Raw genomic sequence first — 18,929 nt, forward strand, 5'->3', positions numbered from 1 at the left:
AAGGCGCTCGAACCTTGATAAGGAGTTGGACTTTAATTCCTAAAGCGTGATATATTGATTTTGATAATATGAAGAGGTGTCTAAGCCAAGCTAACATGGGTTCTGGCCCATAATTTTACAATAGTTTTTAGATATGGTTGGTAGTTGTACAAAAGTGTCATCCATTTCGAGGTTCCCTAGTTTTTTAAGAAAAACACAGAAAATTCAAATTTAATGGAGAATGTTTATTATCATTCGAAAGAACATTCCTTGGTATTTATTTTTTGAAAATTATCTCTTTCAAATGTTGGCCGCGGCTACGTCTCAGATGACACATCCGTTGAGTCCAATTTTCGTAGACTCGTGAGAGCATTTCGACTGGTAATTGGCGAATAACACGCGTGATGTTTTACTCCAAGGCCAGAATGGAAGCCGGATTATCCGCATAGACTTTAGACTTTACATATCCTCATAGAAAAAATCACACAATCTTGGTGGCCAATCGACTGACCCAAAACGTGAAATTATCTGCTCACCGAAGTGTTCTCTCAATAAATCTATTGATTGATGCGATGTGTGGGAAGTAGCGCAGTCTTGTGGAAAATGGAGATTTCGAACTTCAATTTCAGGCATCAAATATACGGTTATCATGGCGCGATAATGGTCGCCATTAACAGTTACGTTCTTACCGGTATCATTTTCGAAGAAATATGGTCCGATGATCCCACCGTATCGCAATGAAATGATAGCTATTCAATCACTTCAGGTTGCTCTTCGTCCCAAATGCGACAATTTTGCATGTTTACCAAGCCATTGAGCCAGAAATGCACCATGGACCGCTGAAAAAAGTTGGCTCGAAACCGTCGGATTTTCTTTAGAGTGTTTTCAAAACTAATGGCTTCTTCTTTATAAAAAATAAAACCAGGACATATGTGCTACACAATTTTTATCGAAGGGCAGAATAATTCCTAAAGTACGGCTAATAATTCCAATCGGAATTCTTGGGTTCTCAAGATATTTTTTATCTCATAGCTTACCATCTTTTGTGCGCCAAAAAGTTGTATTTGATCAAATGTTGACTACATTTAGGCGATAAATTAATTATACTGTGTATTCCATATATGACCTTCATATATTTGTACCTAATATTTATTTTTCTCTTTTGTTATTTTTGTTGATTTGTTTGTTAAAATTTATTTTAAAAATTCTCACACTTAAGATTGCGAGTTCTTTTCCTCCTTTCACCGTAACTAAATTAAGTCATGAAGGTTAGTCATAGAGGAGTAACTCGGCATGTATGTACATACTTACATATGATATGCATAGAGCCACACATGAGTAAAAGACAAATAGAAAAACTAGTGACAGCACGGCTGTGGGTGTTGCAACAGGCGAACAGCAAGAAATCTTTCAAGTGCCTAGCACTTTCACAACCCACTGAAGTACATGCGTGCCTATGTATGTATGTATATATTAGTATGTTTGTATGTACCGCTAAATGTATGCAATTGCATTTTTCTAAATACTTCTGTACATACAGACCTATTACTTGCAGACGCTATGTGGAGGTGCTCGCCTCACAGAATTTATAGTTCCGCGTGCGTTCGTCGGGAGTCGCCTCACCACTACTAGCGATCCGCTGCAATCCTCACTCATTTCATTCAGACTTTATGGACTTGGCAACTCACTTTTACGTGGTGTCTTCTTCATTGTTGTTTTTGTTGCTATTGTTGGCGATGAAAATGCCACGTTTTATACTTGTTTCCGTAGCAGCGGTGCCCGACTGACTGGAGCCAAAGAATTTTATTCGACACATTCGCACATTCTTCCATTGCTTGTTCCACTATTACGCTATCGTGACAAATAGCCGTACATACACACATACATGCATACATATGTGGCTCTCGTACGAGTGTATTCGCATTGAATTGGTTTGGAAACACTTGTCGACTTATTACGTTAGCAAAATTGTAGTGACATTAAGCCGACGACTCACTCACCGCATACCGCTCTTCCTTACTCATAACATTTGCATTTGCTAAAACGTCTAGTTTTGATTACGTGTTTAAGATAAAGACACTTTTATAGCGGTACTTTTAAAAAAATTCTATAAAAGATATCCTTCCCTGCGTTGTCAATCGAATAAAAGGATACTTTCGCGTAGCAAATTTCTTTAAAATAAAAACTGTTGCAAAGAAAACAAGTAAGGATGTGCCATGTTTGGTTGGAACCGAAAGAAGAGCATTTTTCGAAATAATAAATAAAAATAAAAAAATACTGTTTTTTAATTACCGTTACAGTATCCATATCAATAGTACTTCTATGACTAAAAATAGTAAGACTTTGTTCTTAATTTTAAGATTCTTAATTTATTTTTTAAAATCTCTGTCGTCCCCCTCAAAGTAGAGTCCCTTGGCCCCAATACACTTGTATTTAGGGTTTTTCCAAACCTCAAAACAGTTATTAAAGTCAATTTCCGAAATAGCCTTCAATGCTAGTATCGATTCATGCTTAATCTCTTCAATTGACTCAACACGGTTTCCCCGAAGCAGTCGTGAGAGTTCGCTGAATAGCCAGAAGTCACATGGAGTTAAATCAGCGATTCCCATTCTCAGGAATACGGTGGTTATGGCGTTATATTGGTTGAAAATTTGAAAGTATTAATGATGTATGCGACGGTGCATTATCGTGGTGCAAAAACCAAAAGTTGCCAGTCCATAATTCAGCTGACTTTTTACGAATAGCTTCGCGCAAACGACGCAGAACACTTAAATAGTATTACTCGTTGACAGTTGGGCCGGTCGAAAGGAATTCGGGCTGCACCACACCTCGATAATCGAAAAAACTGTCAACATAACCATAGCTTTTCAACTGCTTTGACATCGTTTTTTCGACATCGGCTCACCTTTGCCACAATATTGGGCCGATTGATCGTCTGTTTCTGGGTTGTAAACATAGATCTAAAACTCATCGCCAGTAATAATGCGTTTCATGACATACTGGTATTCGGAAAGCATTGTTTCACAGGCGTTAACGTGACACTGTTTTTCGAAAAAATTTAATAAGAAACCAGTCGTGTTTTCACTTAGGACCAAATGATGTTTCAAAATGGTTTTCACATATCCTTTCGATATTCCAACGATGCCAGTAAGATCTCTTAGTGTTAGTCGTCGATTTTCAAGCACCAATTCCTTTATTTTATTAACGAGTTGATCATTAGTTGATGTGAAAGCTTCCATTTAGTCAAATATTAAAATTTTGACAGGTTCTTCGAGCAGAATTTGGGCTTGTATTCGCATAAAATTGTTCTCGCACAAAAACCGAAGCCATTGGACCACGTAAACGTCGCGAATTTGACGATTTTGCATTGGAACGATTTTTTTTAGAAAATCATATTTTCCGAAGAGGCTAACTTTCAACTGAGTTCAACTGTTAATAAAAAACTGCCGATTCTGGTGTGAAGAAAATCCACAAATAATTCATGAACAACCATTACATACACCTAAATGGAGTTTTTGGTGTGGTTTTTGGTCTGGTGGAATCATCGGTCGGTACTTCTTTCGAAATGAATCTGGTGACACAGTTACTGACAATGTAGAGCAGTATAGATAAGTAATAAGATAGGTAATAACCAACTTCTCATGGCCGCACTTAAGAGAAGTTGATCTTGACAACATCTAGTTCCCACAAGACGGGGCTCCGCGCCACACAGCACGTGCAACAACCGAATTATTGCGAGAAAGGTTTGGAGTTTTGATTATTTTAAGAAATTGTGACATTGAATGGCCTCAAAGATGTTGTGATTTAACACCATTAGACTACTTTTTGTGGGGTTATTTGAAGTCATTGGCCTTTGGAAATAAACCAGAATCCCTTCAATCTTTAGAAATCAATATTGAACAAGCTTTTCATAACATACGACTTGATTTAGTGGAAAAAGTACACGAAAATTGGGTTCATCGAATTCGTGCCTGCAAAAGAAGTCGCTGAGGATATTTGAATGATGCTATATGCAGAACTTAATTGAATCGATTTACTTCACATTCACATTCATTGAATTTCCTGAACAGTTAGTGTTTTTTTTAAGAAATTAATTCACTCTTATTTGAAAGGCCTGTATATCTACTTCAATAACACTATTTTAAACCAATAGTTTAAGAAAACCTTTCTGCTCTATGCAACATGGTGCGTGTGCATTGAAAAAATCACTCCAATTGAGTAACTACTCTAGGTTTAATAGTCCACAGCGAACTACTTACATATGTGCATCGGGTATATAAGTTTGTGTGTACATACATATATCTGAGTAATTTGAGTTGTGTCATTTTTTGTAAACACATCCACGATTAGCCACATGACCGCGCTTTCATGGCAGAAAAGTGATTTTGTTTTTCTCGAGAAAATAGTAAATGTTTGCACAGAATGTAATAGGATAGGAGGAATGCTTGAAAGCTAAATATACAACAAATGGACTTACAACGTGACGAGGGTGGTTACTAAAGTCATTCAGCTATTGAGTGACAGATTTTTTTATGAAAAAAGTATTTTTTTTTACCATAAAAGCAAGATTTGAACATTTTTAGACTTCTTACAGTCTTTTTACCCAGATGGAGGAAATATTTTTATCCAAGTTCTCTCATTTTAAGGGATGACTAATTATTATGTTTCTAAGGTTCTATCTTGCATTGGTGGCTTCAGGTTGGAAAAAAGTAATAGCTTCAGGGATTTTATTGGTACAAAGAAATCATTATTTTCTTTTCTCACAATTTACCAGATAGTGTCTCCATTGCTTGGTCTTAGCCAATTATCTCGGTTTTTTGACTAAAATCTACGTAAAATTTGTGCAAAATCTCAGAATAATACAAGGCGATTATCGTTTATCGCCACTCTTGGTTTTTTTTTGGGAATTCTATGAAAAAAATCTACATCGTCTGTAACTTTCGTGCTTCGAGAAATATTTTGATTTTGAATGTCGTAAACTCTTGTTCTCAGCTCTTCTAATCATTGGTCTTTCCGAACAGCTGAGGTTAATTCATTGCCGCATTGAATCAAATCTGTTTACTGTCAAAAATAACAGAACCAAGGTTGCATTTTGGTCTGTAATTTCACTTAAAAATCCCCAAAACAGTAACTTATCGACCCACCCTTGTAGCTAGATACTTATGTATATGCAGTTGTAAACAAAGAATTGCGCTCTGCACCATTAATGTGGACAAGAAAGCTAAGTCAAAATAATAAAAGCGAATGAAAACAGTAATAGTTTGAAATACGAGTAAATAAGAGCAGTTTGCATTGTTGAAGACACACTGACTGTTTGTATTTGCACAGTGAGTGCCTCATCATCGCACACACAGTGACACAAATCAATCAAAGACTTTAGCTTTGTAAGCGCTGGATGAGAGTGGAACTAGATAATAGGCGCTAATAGCAAGGACTACGCACGTGTAGTTCGGGGGTTTGTACCCTGTAGGAAAATTTTCTTGACACTGTAGTCATTATATTTTACCTAATATTAAAGTTCTGAATTTTTTTTAAGAATGTTGCGCAAAAGGAATAAAAAATATTTTGGGAAATGAAGGAAAAGGCATAACTCTGCAGAATCGTATTTATAACTCATGGGCATAGATAATAGTTGGTTGGTTTGGGGAAAAGGTGCGCGTTTAAATTCCCAAGTAGAGTTCAGGCCAAGCAGCATTCAACAACTCGCCATATTTGATAAAATTTGTATGTTTTTCCCGCCCTAGTTGAAGACATAGTTTTCGCAAAGGTTCTAGCTTTTCATTATCTTTGGCAGTTGTTCCGCAAAAACCAAATATCTAAAGGTGAGATCCCAATAATAAGTAGCCTATGAACTACTCCAAATTACATAATTCTCACTTCTCTGAAAATAGAAATATTGGGTAGTCGAAAAAGTCTTTTCGTATTTCTAATTAAACTTCACATATTATTTTATATTTATAAATGAACAAATATGTACCATTTTGGTCGACCACTTTTTGCCATTTTTCCGCTAGAGGCGTAATACGACAACCTAATATTTTGATTTGCCCACCATCTCCCCTATCCCAAAGTAATTTTCTGGTAGTATTTTTATTGATGATCTTTCAAGATCTGGGATATTCACAGCTGGGATCGGAAATAAATATATTCAGTGCATATTTGATGTATTTATTAGATATATAAGAACTCTCAAGATATTTGGTATTTATTGTACTTTCTTTATTACGTAACTTGTTTTTGCGCCGAAATGTTGGCAACACTTTTTCACATTCGGCTTTTCCTAACAGTACAGTGTTATACAAATGTTTATATATTTGTGCTGACTTATACACATAGTTTACTTACATACTGTGTGGCTGTATTTGTTTTCGCCCGACTCTTTTCTTGTATCCTTGTATGAAAGGGGTTAATTTAGCCATATTATTTTGCCAAACGTTGGTGCTTGCTGATGGTTATCTCGATATAATTTGCCACATTATGAGTAGATTATTTGGTCGATTCCACTTACTGCATAGACAGCTCGTGTCATTGCCATGGTGTGGATGTCAACGAACACAATGAGATTAATTTTGATTTGTTTGTGCAATATCTATATAGCACGTGTGCTCATGTATGCATATGCCCATACATCACGTATCATATAAACATACATATGTTTAATGTTATATACCAATGAATGAATACATATTTAAGTATGTAGATACTTATATATATACATATGTATATAATTAAATACTATTATTAGATTATTAGCGACTCTTACGTTTTCTCTACCTTTGGAAATACTTACATATGTTCAAAGTTTCTACAGAATTCTTCCAATAAATGCAAATAATGGCTTCCAGCTTGGCGAACTTATCCATACTTTTTAAAGTCAGCTTTTTCTCATATACTTAAAAGCATATAAATATATGGTCTATATACCATATAGTATATTTCCAGTTATTTTCATGTTTTTTACATTGTGTTTTCGCAATGTTTTGTTTTTTTCTAAATATATTCTTATCGCTGTGGTTTTTACAGCGAAATTTACTTTAAGAAATCTTTGCTATAATATTTTAAAATATGCCGCGTTTTTTGCTGTTTTTTCCTGGAAGCATGATAAAAATATGAGCTAATGCATTAAAATGCAATAAAATATACCAAAAAAAATTCAATTTTTTTTATGAAATAAAATAAATTATTTATAAAATATTTTTATAAAAAAAGTTAAAAATTGTTGATAAGCAGTAAAAAATATAATGCAAAATGCATCTGATTTCGCTAATCAAAACAGCAGTGACCTTATTTGGTTATGAGGTTATATCCACGACATTTTTTTGACATTTTTTATTAAATGAAATAGTAAAAAAATTTAATTTACAGTTTTAAATGCACTTTAATAATCTGGTGATGAATTTTGAAAACTTTTAGATACATTTGATCCCCTGCCAATCTACAGCAAGACCGTCGACCTTGCCGATTCCGATAAATGATCAATAGAATACAGAACAGAATACACATAGTATGTATTATATTAAATCTTATTCGGGTATCTCAAAAAACTGACTAACAAATTTGTATGATCCTTAAAAAATAAGTTTCTTTACTATGGTTTTCATCAATTTCCTTTATAAATCCTTTATATTGTATTTTTGAGCACGTCTCTTATTATTTAACTTCAAAATTTTATTGGAGATTATCATGTTCAACCGAACCGAACCATTTTTTTGGAGTGGTTTCCAGTTCGGTTTTCGCATTTTAAAATAAAAGCGTTTTATTTCGTGATTCGGTTCCACCTATTTACAACCCATTTATTTCAGGCCAAGAACTATCATTTTCATAGCATTCCTTTATCCAAAACTCGGTTTCGTTCACTGCTTCAAAAAGATGTTTCCACATATGTATACGTATTTTGAAATTATATATAAGATTGGCCAGCAATGAATAAAAATTTCTGAAAAAAGTTTGAACTATTTTCAGTCTAGATTTCCAGCCAAAAGAATCTGTTAATGTCAAAATATTATTCGACTAAAAATAACCCACTTTATGGAATAGATTTTTGCCTGATTTTATTCACCACCCCTGCTTATGTATATCGTGATAATTTTCTCTTCCGGCAGCTCTTGAGGATTAGTAAGTTAAAATTAGTGTTTTTTTCAAGTTCTTGACATTTGTTTTCCATGCTAAGCTTTTTTGATTTTTATTTATATGTACTAAGCTTTCTTTAGCATCAAATTTTCGTTGACACTTCACCGTGAAGTGCTGATCTACCAAAAATAATAATTTATTGCCCAATGTCTTTGGCAACGTCGTCGGTTTCTTTTCTAAAATAAAATAAAAATAACAACCAAGGTAAACAGAGCATAAGTATGTTGTTTTTTTCTAGAGTTTCGTTCCACTCTTTTCGTTGTATTTAATTCACTATGTAATTAAAAATGTTTTTGTTCGATTTCGAAAAAAAAAATCATTAACAGCGATTGCCACAACCAATGATTTGGATGATAGTATTTCCAACCAAATTATGTATAGTATATGGAATAGAAATTTACATATATACATATAATATATTCATGTACATATGTATATATACTTAGGTAATTGTATATAATTTGTATGTGAGATAATGTGTTGTAAACGATGATCAGCAGCTGGTAGCGGCATTGAAAGAAACAGACGGCGTCTTCTCATGCGTTACACCTTCTGATGATGAGCACAACAAATGCTTACATACAACATACATACAAAATACTACATACTTATAGCTTTAATGCTAGATTTCGTTTAATGTTTTTTTTTACATTTTTTTTATATTTTTTTTATTTTTTTTTGTGATTTTTGGCTATCTTTCAATTTGGCAGCTTCTGATCTGTTTGGGTGTGTGTATGTATTTGGTATGATTCGTCATGTTTCTTTCTCTCAGTCCCATTGATGAATCACTATTTAATTTATAGATTTTATATTTTTCGTAGAAATGTGTCTGTCTTTTGCTAGTAAACATTTGGCATTGTTGTTGCTTTTTGCTTTGTTTTTACGCAAATTTTGAATGCAAAATGAATATATAAAGATGGCAGAATGTTTTGTTTATGAAAAATAAGAGAAAACATTAGTAGGTAGGAATTAAAAATTTAATTCAAAATAATAATAAAAAATTAGAAAATGAAAATATAATATAAACAATAAAGAAGAAAATAAAATGAAAAAAAAATAAGAAAAAACGTTACTAATTAGTAAAAATATTAAAAAAATTCTTTAAAGAAATAAATTTATATAAACAATATAACATTATAATTAAAAAAAAAAAGAAAATAAAAACAAAAAATGAAATGAAATGAAAAAATAAGAGAAAGCATTAGTTGTTAATGGGAAAGATATAAAAAAAACATTAAAATATTCAAGTAAAAAAATGTGGCTGAACAATTTTTGAAAGGCTTTTCTAAACATATTTTTTTTTTGAAACATACTATTACGTAATATTTCGAAAACATTTACTTCAAACAGGTGACAACTCTATTCAAAAATAAGTTTTAAGTTGCACCAAACATTTTACAACTCTTCTAAAAAATAACTTTAAAACGGTGCCGAACACTTTTCGAAAGATTTTGTTAAATTTTGGTGCACACTACGTAATGTTTTCCATAATTAAACTTTTACAACATATGGCAACTCTGTTTAAGCATACATAAAAAGTCGCACCGAATACATTTCGAAGGCTTTTTAAAACACCTTTGTGTTGGAACTCATTTCGTAATATTTTTACAATTTTATTTTTATGATAGGTGGCAACTCTATTAAAAAAAAAAAACAAGTTTAAAGCCATAGAGAACACTTTTCGAAAGGTTTTCTTAAATTTTGGTGCACACTACGTACGTTTCCATAACTCTACTGTTATGATAGGTGGCAACTCTACTTAATTTTTTTTAAAACTTCAGTGAGCAGTACTCAAAAGTTCTTTAAAACCCCTATATTTGAATACATGTATTAATGTTGTTTAACTATTTTCAATTGGTTTCAACTATATATGTACATACTATTGGGTAGTCGAAAAAGTCTTTTCATATTTATAATCAAATTTGAACTTTTTTATATTTATTATAGAATAAACAAATATGTACCATTTTGGTCGACCACTTTTTGCCATTTTTCCGCTAGAGACATTATTCCATCAGTGTAAAACTTTCATCAGTGTAAATCGAAATTTCCAGAACGGAAGCGAGCGAACCATTGTTGTGCTACACGAACTGATACAGCATCGTCTCCGTAAACTTCAAAAATTTCATTGGTGGCTTGCTTGGTATTCGTCCCCTTTTTTATACAAAAAATGCAAAATATAGCGAATTTCTTCATTATTTCACCCATTTTTGAATAGGTGTAACTTTTTTTAAATGAAGCTTGAATCTCACCTTTGCAACACCATGTGGTATGACACAATGTGATTGGTAGTACTGGAGATATACGCCTGCAATGCATCTATTGACAAAATACGAAAAGACTTTTTCGACTACCCAATATATAAAATATATTTAAATACAAGTTTTATTAATTTTTTCTTCTTCTAGTACTTTTGTATTTTTGAGCTTAGTTGTAATTTCTATCAATAGTTGGCAACTCTACTTTTACTTCCATTTTTTATCGAAGTACAAGTACGTGATTTCTATAGTTATAATATATGCGTCAGACATTTGGAAATACTATTTTAAAAGTTATATGATAAATTTTTTGCATATGCAAATGCCTTAGTATTCAAGTTCAAAGGAGCCCTCATAGCAAAGCCCAACTCATTTAAGAAACGAATGAGTCAGTCGTTCATAGTTTTTTTTCGATTACTCACTCAATTTGCAATTTTTCTTGATTCTTTAATTCTGATTCATAACCCTTTCTTAAGTCATACTTTGAAAATGAATTTAAGATACGTATTTACATATGTATGTATATTGTGAATGAAATGAATTTAATCATAAGAATTCGCACGTAACTACATATGTATATTTGTATATCTAAAAGTGGATATGGACTATGACGCTCGAATAATAGTATATGATTAATAATATTTTAGATAATTTTTATCGGGTATTAAAAGTGAATTTCCCCACTTATGGTGTACGTGCCAAGTTGCACCGACTTTACATTGCATGACTTGCTGGCCTCATTATGAGAGGGATGGTTAGTATTTGAACTATAAAGTTATATTCAGATATTGTAATGTGTTCTACATATAATAGTTATTACAAAGTGAGATCTATAAAATTACCTTCAGATTTATGATGGTTCCTACATGTAATACAAGGTGCGTTCCAAAGTAAACAGAACTTAAAAAAAAAATACAGAACAAATGATTTTTTCGGTAAAATCAATTTATTTTATTCAAAATAGCCTCTGCTTCAAAACATCTTTTTGCACGGTCCAAAAGCATGACGAAGAAGTGTTTTAGCTCGTTGGCCGAAATGGCCGCCAGTATGCCGGTGCAAGCCTTTTGAATGGCCTCTACGTCTGCATAACGCTTTCCTTTCATGGGCAAATGCATTTTTCCGAAAAGGAAAAAGTCGCACGGTGCCATATCAGGTGAATACGGGGAGTGGTTAATGGTTAAAATGTGATTTTTGGTCGAATAATCGGTCAAAAGCGTCGATCGATCTGAGCAATTTTTGGTCGTCAGTCAATTTGTGCGGAACAAACCGTGCACACACCTTTCGTAAGCCCAAATGTTCAGTCAAAATGCGATAAATCGATGTTTTGGAGATGTTCAATTCCATTTCCATGAATTTCAATGATGATTTCGGCTGATTTTTGATGAATTCACGCACAGTTTCGATGGATGACACTTGAAACGCAATAAACAATGAAATGTCATGAAATTCTCACTGGACAATCGATAAAGATAACAGATTCTAACGCACCAGTCGACATATAGATGGCGCCACCAGTGGGTGCTAGATTCAAAAAGTCCTGTTTACTTTGGAACACACCTTGTTGCCAAAATATCGTAAAGATATTTTTTAAAATAAAAACTTTTCTCTTTTTGATCGATCTTTTTACATACATAAGTGGCAACTCTGTTTATTAAAATGTAAGTGGACCTAACATTCGACGGCGCACTACCTTAGCTCTTTCTCATCCGTTATTTATCACTTTGAACAGTTTTTACACGTCATTATATCATTAATAAATAAGCTTAACGTTTTCTCTGCAAATAAAAGCCGACGCATCTACTAAAATGCTTTGAATATATTAACTATATAAGCAGGCATATCTACCGTTATGATATGCGGTATGTCCACACATATTTCTAATAACAAATAACGACAATGGAAAGTGATTATCGTGTGATGATTTTGACATATTGTAAACACGCCAAAGTTCGGTCGCTCAATTTCACTTTCATGTGTGTGGGGCATGCAACTCTTTCATATTTGGAGCGTACAACACCATAATGCAACACTTCGTTAGCTGTCCGCCTACACACAAACGTAGATGCACACACACACATTTATCTAGATTCATATATGTATGTATGTATACAATAAACGTGACATTGTTTACATCCGCCGAATTGATGGACAGACGTTGTGGCCGACCCACGCGACAGCTACGCGCCACTTGCTATGATTATAGAAACGAACGCTTACAGACTTACATACATATACTTATGTATGTGCATTCTTATAAAGCAATCAACAACATTTATAGTGCAACCGCGTAGCTACTGCATGCCGGCTGAGTGATTTCACGCTGGCCGCTTTCAATGCGCGGCCAATTTGTGCGCCGACAATGGGCAACAAACGGTAACAAAGGTATGCACGCGGCTATGTAGGTGCATACAAAGTGTGTTGACGGCCTTAAATGGGCCAAATGCCTTTGCACCTACACTCTGGCGGCTAATTCGGCGTCAAGTCGCCATTACCAACATACAAATACATTTGCTGACAGACAGATATACTTCAGCGATGCTTTGTATATGCATTGCATACATATGTATATACATATGTATATACATATATTTACTCTTCTATTAAGCGCACTTTGTTGTTGCGCGCTGTGGTGCTTTCGGCACGTGGCACAAAATGCCTGGTCTTCTTTGCGCGAGCACTCGCATCTCCTAGTTGCTTGCATGATAGGTGCATTATATACTCCACTTCAACTCTGCTTGGGTGTTCGCGTGCGCTTGTACGTGTTCGTAATTATTCGCACTCGTACGCTTCGATCCGTTCCCTATTTGTTGTGTGGCAATGCCAGTCTTCGGCAGCATCAATGTGGCGACTATGTGCACTTCATAGTGTTCTTGCACGAAGTTTTGCTTCGTCGTCGCGGCAGTCTTAATACCAAAGGTGGTCGCCATCGGTTTTTTTCTAATTAAGGCCCTGAGTGGCATTCCTGCACTTGAGAGGTTGAGGCAGACAACTTTGACGTGACCGTTTGCCTTCAAATGGCAAAGTTGTTGTGGGGCATCCGACATTGCGTTTGGGAGAAAAAGAAATTCTTTACACTTACACTGTGAGAAATGTGGGAAGGAAAGTATGAGGCAGCATTTATTACAGTGTATCTTGCATCTAGTGTCTTTTTTGTAGCGACTTGGCCCCACTTCACTGTTGACAGTCATAACTTCGAAGTCGTAGATAATTTTGTCTATCTTGGAACCAGCATTATCATCAGCAACAATGTCAGCCTCGAAATCCAATGCAGAATAACTATTGCCAACAGGTGCTACTTCAGACTGAGTAGGCAATTAAGAAGTAAAGTCCTCTGTCGACTTCCAAAGACCAAATCCTATAAGTCACTTATCATTCCCGTCCTACAATGTGATGCAGAGCCATGGTCGAAGACAACATTTGTAGAGTCGGCGTTTTCGAGAGAAAGGTTATGGGGAAGATTTATGTATGGTCCTTTGTGCATTGGCAGCGCCAAGTCGCAGAGACATCGGCTACGCTGGCTAGGTCATGCTGTCCGAATGGATAAAAACACTCCAGCTCTGAAAGTATTAGACGCAGTATCCACTGGGGGAAGCAGAGGAAAAGAAAGACCTCCACTCCGTTCGAAAGACCAGCTGGGGAAGGACCTGGCCACACTTGTAATCTCCAATTGGTACCAAACAGCGAACAAGAAGAATAAATAAGAACTTTTCTCAGATTGAGATATAATAATATCTATTATGGAAATTCAGTACTGTTTTGTTTATCTCTGAAAGTACGATATCGAATTCGTATATACAGAAGGAGCGAAAAGAAGAAACGACTGGCGCGCGGTTGTTAATTCGGCTATAATCGCGTAAGCGGTGTCTACGCCAATTAAGAAGAAGAAGATATACAATTTTAGGATCCCTGATTTACTATTGCAACAAGTTAAAGGCTTGATGGGGTATACGGGAAATCATATTTGAACAATTCATATTTTAAAATATTTCCCGCCAAAAGTATTAAACGCTTTTGGGAGCCCAAATAAATCTTTTCCGGCAAACTCCATATTTGTGGTGATGCACAAAGTTTAAGCTCAAAGTAATCAGTAAACTTGAGTTTAACACTCGTGATGAAGTTCGAAAAGAATATCTCGCTGTGTAGCTTACCTTGATATTTTGCGTCGTTTGATCTCCAAGAAAAGCCTCAATGGGAAAACTTGAACCCACCGATTTGGTGTTTGAAATGTGACTGCAATGTGCCTGCATACAAGCATACATACATACATATATACTTAAGACATTAGCGAAGAAGTGCAATAGAAGCGGTTTATCTTCGCAATTCACAGCTAATACGGTGCCAAAGCCTACAAAGTTGCGGTAGCAGAAACCGCACGGCCAATGCCTCACTGACATTGCTGGCCTGGTTAGCTGTTTGGTTAAGGTTTTCTCTTATGGGTGTGAATATATTTAGCAAGTGTGATATGGAGCACATTCGAACCAAATGGAATTCAATATGGAAAACGCATTTCTCTCAAAACTTTTCTTTTAGTTTTTTATTTTTAAATAGGAATATTGGTTGCTTGATACACTTTAATTAATTTCTTCGATTAATTTTTTCTTGCAGATTCCTCACATCGAAAGTTAACAAATATAAACAAACGAACGACAACAATATCGCCATTTTTTTACAATTTACGAATTTTTTACCTTTTTGCTTAAAACAAGGTGAGTGATATTAATTTTGATTTTTAATTAAAATAAGGGTAATTACTTTAATTACAATGGGCGTCACTGATATACTCGTATACACATAATTTTAGTATATAATGCAATCATTTATATGGGCAATACTTTAGGAATTTTTCAAACTAAATTAAAAACGAAAAACATGTTTACCATCAATTTATATGATTCTTACAAATTATTAAATAACATAAAAAAATTACAAAAAAAATCAAAACATCCTCGAATTACCAGCGGCTAAATGAAGGCTGCAAAAAATACGGTGATCTGAAACAGACAAATTGAAAGATAGAAAAAAATTAAAAAACAGCGTCGCCTTAAAAAAATTTTAACTCCCTTTTTTCTTATTTCCGAATTTTTTAATCATTTTTGAAATTTACATTTTTCGAACTTCGAGGCTGGGCGACAGAAAGAGGCATAACAAAGATTTTCATTAAATATCAAAGGTATCGGTTGAGAGAAAAAAATAGTTTGGATTTTCATTGCCGGTACGTTCGGGCCACGACACTAAAACGGCTATAACTACTGAAAAATTTCGAATTTTGAAAAATTCTTTTAAGGAGATAATTTTGAATAACTAAACTATGGAATTGGACTTTTTTCGTTTTTAGATTAGAATATACCCTTAAGGTGTTACACCTTCTTGTGAATTTCAAAAAATCGATCTTTTGTTTTGCTTATATTATTTCGAATGCACATATTATGTTTAAGAATGTTCTCAGAAAATTTGAAGTTGAATCCATTTCGAGGTTCCCTATTTTTTAGAAAATACACAGAAACTTCAGATATATGTAATGGGGATTGTTTATTATCATTCGAAAGAACATTCTTTGACATTTCTTTTTTGAGGATTATCTCTTTCAAATGTTGGCCGTGGCTGCGTCTCAGATGACACATCCGTTGAGTCCAATTTTTCTTGACTCGTGCGAGCATTTTGACTGGTAATAGGCAAATAACACGCGTGATGTTTTGTCCCAAGGCCAGAATGGAAGCCGGATTGTTCGCATAGACATTAGTCTTTACACACTCCCACAAGAAATAGTATAACGATGTGATATCGGATGTTCCTGGTGGCCCAAACCCAAAAAGTCAAATTATCCGCTCACCGAAGTGTTCTCCCAATAAATCCATTGATTGATGCGATGTGTGGGAAGTGGCGCCGTTTGTTGAAACTAAATGTCGCCGAGATCACGAGCTTCAATTTCAGGCATCAAACAGTCGATTATCATGGCGCGATAACGGTCACCGTTAACGGTTCCGTTCTTACCGTCTTCATTTTTAAAAAATATGTACCGACGATTCCACCGGCCCGCAAACCATACCAACCCGTTGTTTTTTTTTTGTTGGATGAAATGGCAGCTCTTGAATTTCTTCAGGCTGTTCTTCGTCCCAAATGCGGAAATTTTGCTTGCTTACGAGTACATACGCTTTGAGCTTGAACCGGGTCTTATCGCTGTTCAAAATTTGACTCAAGTACGTCGGATCTGAAAAGTACCAATTTAAGAGCCCGTAATGCGAAGTGATGTTGCTTGGAAAGGTCGAGCGGCTTCAGTTCTGCACAAGCTGCATTTGTATGTTTTCAATTTAAAATTGGTTATAGAAGTTTTCGTCGAGACTTTGTACACACCATCTGATCAAATTTGACGCAGATTGGCAAACAAAAATACATTTTCACGTATTTTAATATAATTCTTTATTAACGCCCTTAAGGGGGGAGCCTGCTTTAGAGGCTAAAAAAAATCGATTTTTGAGGATTTTTTTGGGAGAGAAAGAAATAATTGATTAAAGCGAAATTTCTAGGGTTTATAATTACATATTTAAACATTATTCACAAATTTTTTGGATACGAAATCTTTGATATTCTGCTTTTGGGAAGCAATTGCCCGATGTATTTCGTATGTGCATTTGTCGGACGGCGGGAAGGATGCAGTTGGCAATTTCTATCGGAAACAAAAAAATCAAAGATATTCATATTTTTTAATAGTATATCTTCTAGTTAAACTAAAAAAATTCCAAAAAAAGTGTAAAAAAGTCATGTTTGCCGTTTCGGCTTATTTTTGTACGTCATTCTCTAGATTGGTGGACAACTTCGACATCATATTCATAAACAAATAATATGTTATCATCAATAATGATGTGTTTGTTGAATGGAAAGTTCTCAGCCACCTTGTCAGAGATTCCTTTACCGACCTCTCCTCAACGTTGTTTTTGCAAAAGATTCAGATTTTGGTATCGAGTATAGCATAATCACGCTTCATATCCCGAACTTTAACCAAAATATGTACAGTCGATCCATAAGAGATGTTGAGCTCCTCTGATATGTGTCTAATGGCAATATGACGGTTTCAAAGACTATCTTTAACTTTATTCAAGTTATCGTCATTAACAGAGGTAAATGGACGACTCGCAAGAGGGAAGTTTCCGATGACTGAATCTCAATCGAACTTCAATGTTTGAAGTGTAAGTTTTAGAAGTAAGAAATAATCTTTCTGGACAAGCTCTAACAACAGCAATTAGATATGGCAAACCATAAAAACATTTTTTCTTTTTCAAAAAAAAAGTATCATCAAAGCATTCATTTACTTGTAAATTGTTCTTGTACGGCAATGTGTTGAAATTATTATAACTGTAACTAACGACTCTCATATTATATTGGTAGGTGCTTAATATATTTTTTTACATTCTCACATATCCATAAATATTTATTGACGCATGCACGAACTCACTCGTATGCAAGCGAGAAGAATGGCACAAAAGAATTGTAGACTAGGCAACTGAATGAAGAAAGGATACAAACATACATATATAAACATATACATATGCACAAGCATACACATGCACAGAATCATACAATGGCTCCATGTTGTCGCAGCTTCGTGACATTTTTCCTTTCAGCATTGCGCAAACAACATGAAAACGCTCGCACAGTCAAATGCTCCTACGGCCCACACACAAATACAAACACGCTAAAATGTGGTTTCCACACGCACACATAGCAAGTGGTTAGCGAAGCTTGTATTTAAGTCACAGACAAAATGGTCGCTAGGCGCCACATTGTCGCGCCAGTTGAGATTTCATGGCGGCTGCTGTGTACCGTTGGCAAGTGTACACACCAACACACACACACATATATATGTATATCCTCATATACATGTGCTTATATTATAGCGATATGAGTGTGATATCCTGCCATTCGCTGGCGCTCTTGATAGATTTTACATTTTTTTATGAGCAATATGACCACTTCACGAGCCTGCGAGTGTATGAGTGAACATGAATGCGCATGTGTGTGTGTGTGAATTTGCCATTTTAATGTTATTCGACGATTGGTATTCTACTGATGCGACGATTGCACTGTTGTAATTAAGCAGTTGTGCAAAAACGATTAATTGCATTTCATCAATGATTTACCGTTTTATTTCACGAACGGACTAAAAGCGGTCTTCGGCAAGACTATTTACTCAAATGCAACATTTCTAATTAATTAGCTGCGAATCGCAGGGTTTATAATTGTTTAAGATAGATGGAAGATATGGAAGGACTTAAAGGCTTCATACTTGAATTGTAATGGGGCTTCACATACATACTTAAATAGCGCTATGATTATAATTAAGGTTACGCTGGCTGATCTCTGACCTTCAGATCCCACGTAGACGATTTCCATACCCATCATAGAGATTGAACTGAAAGAAACCAAAATGTTATCTAATAATGAGAAATACCATTTTCTAGACAACTTCAAGCGAAAACTTTTACTCAACGCGTGGGTATTAATCCGACAATCCTTGTTATTAGATGTTACTATGAGCCCTAAACTATGTAGACTTCATGCGTTTCA

General features: G+C 34.8%; 1 protein-coding gene across 6 annotated transcripts in view; it reads left to right on the top strand.

The window, feature by feature from the left end:
* The window catches only part of LOC105224888 (talin-1), a 69,135-nt gene that overhangs the window by 12,159 nt on the left and 38,047 nt on the right, over positions 1-18,929 (top strand). For all 6 annotated transcript variants that reach the window (XR_007422977.1, XM_049458240.1, XM_049458246.1 and 3 more), the window contains exon 2: positions 14,973-15,073. The gene's annotated coding sequence lies outside the window, so the exon portion shown is untranslated. The remainder of the gene's footprint in view (positions 1-14,972; positions 15,074-18,929) is intronic.

This window comes from Bactrocera dorsalis, chromosome 5, assembly GCF_023373825.1.
Source record: "Bactrocera dorsalis isolate Fly_Bdor chromosome 5, ASM2337382v1, whole genome shotgun sequence".
Classification (NCBI taxonomy): domain Eukaryota; kingdom Metazoa; phylum Arthropoda; class Insecta; order Diptera; family Tephritidae; genus Bactrocera; species Bactrocera dorsalis.